The sequence below is a fragment of the Geospiza fortis genome, unplaced genomic scaffold (genome assembly GCF_000277835.1).
Source record: "Geospiza fortis unplaced genomic scaffold, GeoFor_1.0 scaffold1319, whole genome shotgun sequence".
In the NCBI taxonomy this organism is placed as follows: domain Eukaryota; kingdom Metazoa; phylum Chordata; class Aves; order Passeriformes; family Thraupidae; genus Geospiza; species Geospiza fortis.
In genome coordinates, this window is record NW_005054770.1 from 52787 (window position 1) to 56866 (window position 4080).

Here is a 4080-nt window from a genome sequence, read left to right on the forward strand (position 1 = left end):
AATAATAATAAGAATAGTAAAAAAAAAAAAATTGAAATAAATAATTAAATAAGAATAAAAATTTAAACTCTAAAAATAGTTAAGGAAAGGAATAATAGTTTAAGAATTACAGCAAATAAAGGAAAAAGGGATAATTTTTGGGCACATAAACAGGAAGAAGAAAAGAATGGCCGCCCAACGTGGGGCTCGAACCCACGACCCTGAGATTAAGAGTCTCATGCTCTACCGACTGAGCTAGCCGGGCTTCTGACGGTTGGTCGGGCCGTGGCTCCTGGGCACCCCAATCCAAAATTAAGAATCCAAATTTTTTCGGCAATTTGGGCGTAGAACGCGGCCCCTCGTGCTGCTGCTTCCGCTGAAGTTAAAAACTTTAATTTTTATTAAAAAAATATACATATATACACATATATACATATATTTTTTAATAATAAAAACCAAAGCGTTCATCCCTTTTAAAACCTTTTTTCCCCTATTCTAAAATTATTACTATTATTCCTTCTTCAATTATTATTCCCGTTTTCAAAAGTTATCCCTCCCTTTTATTTCAAATTATCATTCCCTCTTCCAAATTACTGTTCACTTTTACAAATTATCGTTGCCTTTTTCAATTTATTTCCCTTTTTCTTGTATATATATATATACACACACACATATATATGTGTGCATATAAGTTTTTAAAATATTTTTTTATTATTATTTTTTTATTGCTCAATAAAAGGTGGACGTGGTGCAGGTGGAAGGGGACCTCTGGCAGGAAAGGGAGAGGTACAAAAACAGGAGAGCAGGGGTATTTTGGGGGCTAGGAGATGTTAAATCTTGGAAAGATTTTGAAAAAAAAACAAAATAAAGATTTTTTTGGACAAAACAGCTTTTTCCCTGACCGGGAATCGAACCCGGGCCGCGGCGGTGAGAGCGCCGAATCCTAACCACTAGACCACCAGGGAGCTGCTACCCACACTCTTGCCTCCAAAATACGACTAAAATAAAATTTTGGGGTTAAATTCCCTGAAAAAAGGGTCTTTAAGTGTTTTCCCCTTTTTTTTCTCACCGTCCAAGCACTAAAATGCCCCCGATTTAACCCAACCCATCCCTGGCTCCTCCCCAGCGGCTTCGCAGCCACCTGCGAGCGCAGAAATTACCCCAAAAAATCCCTTTTTACCCCCATTTGGGACGCCCTGTCCCGATCTAAACCAGAACTGCGCAGTTTCCCCGATTTTCCCAATTTTGGGCTCATCCCCGTGCTTTCCACACAGGGGGGAAAACACTCCAGAATCCATGAAAAAATCAGATTTTGGGCGTTCCAGCAGCCCCACAAATCTGCGAGGAGCTGTGGGTGAAGGAATGGGCCAAATTCTTGGGTTTTGAGAGGATTTTTGACCATTTTGCTGATTTTTTTCCCCCGGTTTTCCCTTCAAATCCCAGCACACAGATAAAGAAACACCAGCCTGGATCCAGCCAGAGAAACGGGAATAAAACCAGAGGAGGGTGAGGGGGGTGAATTCCAGCAGGAAAGAAGGCCCGAATTTTTCGGAATAATGGGAAATTCGGAGCCAAAAGCTCCGACAAAAGCGGGAGGGAACGCGCTGGACACAATTTGGGATTTTTGGCCGCAATTCCAGGTCACGTCCCGAGAACAAACAGCTCCATGCGGGAGCAGGAACGCGTGACTGCAGCGCCGCCTCCTCCTCCTCTCCCCCTCCGCACCATTCCTTTTTCTTGTTTTGTTTTTTTGGGATTTGGGGGATTTTTTCGTGGGTTTTTTGGGGGGTTATTTGGGTTTTTTAATGGTTTTTTGGGGGGTTCCTTGTGGTTCTTTTGGGCGTCTTGGTGGGTTTTTTATTTGGGTTTTTTAGTTGTTGGTTTTTGGTTTTTGGGGGGTTTTTTGGTTTTTGTGTTTTGTTTTTTTTTTTTTTTTCAATGGAGCTTGTCCATTTTTAGTAATTTTGTCCCAAAATTTCCGTGGAGAAGGGAGCTGTGGGTGCAGCACTGAAGAATTTCTAGATTTGAAGATTTTAAAAGTTAAAATTTCTGGGGATGGACAAAATTATCCCTACCTGCGAATTATCCCTACCTGTGCCTGTGATTATTTGATTGTTTTAGTAAATGGAAATGGGAATTATCCCTTCCTGTGCCTTTGATAATTCGATTTTTTTATTAATTTCCACTCTGGGAAGCAGACGCAAGAAATGATGCAAGCAAAGGAAGCCGGGAGTAAAACTGCCAGCCCACAAAGCAGCTCTAAAAACCCCCAAAACCACCCCAAAAATAACCCCCAGCTGGCGAGGGGGTGGAAAAGGGGATTTATTCCCCCAAAATAAAGTTGTTTCTGCCTGGTTTCGAACCAGGGACCTTTCGCGTGTTAGGCGAACGTGATAACCACTACACTACAGAAACCCAACTGCCCTTGCCTTCGGGAAAAAAAATCCTGGGAATTAAAAGAAAAAAGTTTTTCCTTTAATTGGCACTTTTCTGCATCCATTGTCCTTTTTTTTCATTCTTTACTTTGAGGTTTTTTCCCCCAAAACGCACCCGGGCCTCTCTCCCGAGCCCCCAAAACCACCCAGATCCTATAAAGCCCGGAAAAATAGGGAGGAAAAAATAAAAATAAAATAAAATGGAATGAAATACTAGAATAGAATAGAATAGAATAGAATAGAATAGAATAGAATAGAATAGAATAGAATAAAATAAAATAAAATAAAATAAAATAAAATAAAATAAAATAAAATAAAATAAAATAAAATAAAATAAAATAAAATAAAATATAATAAAAATACAAACCCTGGGAGGCAATCTCCCCTCGTGGCTTTGGATTCCCTTATCGCTTTTCATTCCTTCCCTTTGGAAATTACATAATGATAATGATAATGATAGTAATAATAATAAAAATAATAATAAAATAATAATAATAATAATAATGATAATAATAATAATACTAATTTTTAAACACTCAATTTAAAAACATTTTAAATTTTCAACACTTTTTGTTCATTCCCTTATTGATTTTCCTTCATTTTCTTACCATTTTAATTTATTTATCCCTTTTAATTCCAGCTGCCTTTTTGAAGGGAGTAAATAAATGAAAGAATCGCGAAAAAAACCACACAAACCCCCCACAAAATAGCCCCAAAACCGGTGGATTTTGTCGGATTCCGAACCAGGGAGATTTCACGTGAAATCACGGACATTTGGGGCACCCCGAGGTTAAAAATTATGATTTTTAAAGAATTTTGTCTATTTTTTTTCCCCCTGAGCAGGAATCTGGGCCACGGCGGTGAAAATGATGGAGCCTCACCACTAGACCACCAGGGAGGACAATTTTAAGATAAATCTAATTGTTTGAATTAATTTTGCTATTTTTATGTAATATATTTTATCGGGTTTATTGCTTTCCTGCTTTTGATTGATTTGCTTATTATCTTGAATTATTATTGGGGGGGGTTAATTCTAAAATGAAATTAAATTAAAATTAAATTTAATTAATTTAAAATTAAATTTAATTAATTTAAAATTTCTTTTGAGTTCTCCATGAAATTTGCTATTTTTGGTTTTTTCCACCCCAGGAGCGAAGCGTCCTGAGGCTGAGGTGGAAGGGCAGATTTGAGGCGTTTTGTTGTAAAAAATCGGCGTAAATGGTAACATTTTGGTCAAATTCAGCTCCCTGGTGGTCTAGTGGTCAGGATTCGGCGCTTTCACCGCCGCGGCCCGGGTTCGATTCCCGGTCAGGGAACAAAACCTCAGAAATTTCCTTAAAAATTAAAGTTGATTCCTCAATTCCGGCTGATTTTGTCCCTTTTCAAAGGAAGCAGCCACCCCACATCCATGGAATTTTGAGGCTTTTCAGCTGTTCCTGGGGCAATCATATTCTCAGATTTCCCTGGGAGTGAAACTTTGGAAATTTCGGTTTGTCCGCGGGGAAAATATTTACGTATAAATAAATAAACTTTTGTATTTAAAGTTTTAAACTATTATTTATTTATATATAAACGTTATATTGGTATAAATAAAATTTTAAATATTATAAATTAATAATACTTAAATTTTTATACATATAAATATAAAGTTTACATATAAATAAAA

At 37.4% G+C, this 4080-nt stretch overlaps 4 non-coding genes across 4 annotated transcripts; 1 reads left to right on the plus strand and 3 right to left on the minus strand.

Moving 5' to 3' along the window:
- Nucleotides 1-171: 171 nt before the first annotated feature.
- On the minus strand, nt 172-244 carry TRNAK-CUU. Its single transcript has one exon. It is a non-coding gene; the product is annotated as a tRNA-Lys (tRNA).
- Nucleotides 245-872: 628 nt separating this feature from the next.
- Nucleotides 873-944, minus strand: TRNAE-CUC. Its single transcript has one exon. It is a non-coding gene; the product is annotated as a tRNA-Glu (tRNA).
- Nucleotides 945-2321: 1377 nt separating this feature from the next.
- On the minus strand, nt 2322-2394 carry TRNAV-AAC. Its single transcript has one exon. It is a non-coding gene; the product is annotated as a tRNA-Val (tRNA).
- A 1264-nt stretch (nt 2395-3658) lies between these two features.
- TRNAE-UUC lies at nt 3659-3730 on the plus strand. Its single transcript has one exon. It is a non-coding gene; the product is annotated as a tRNA-Glu (tRNA).
- The last annotated feature ends 350 nt before the right edge of the window (nt 3731-4080 follow it).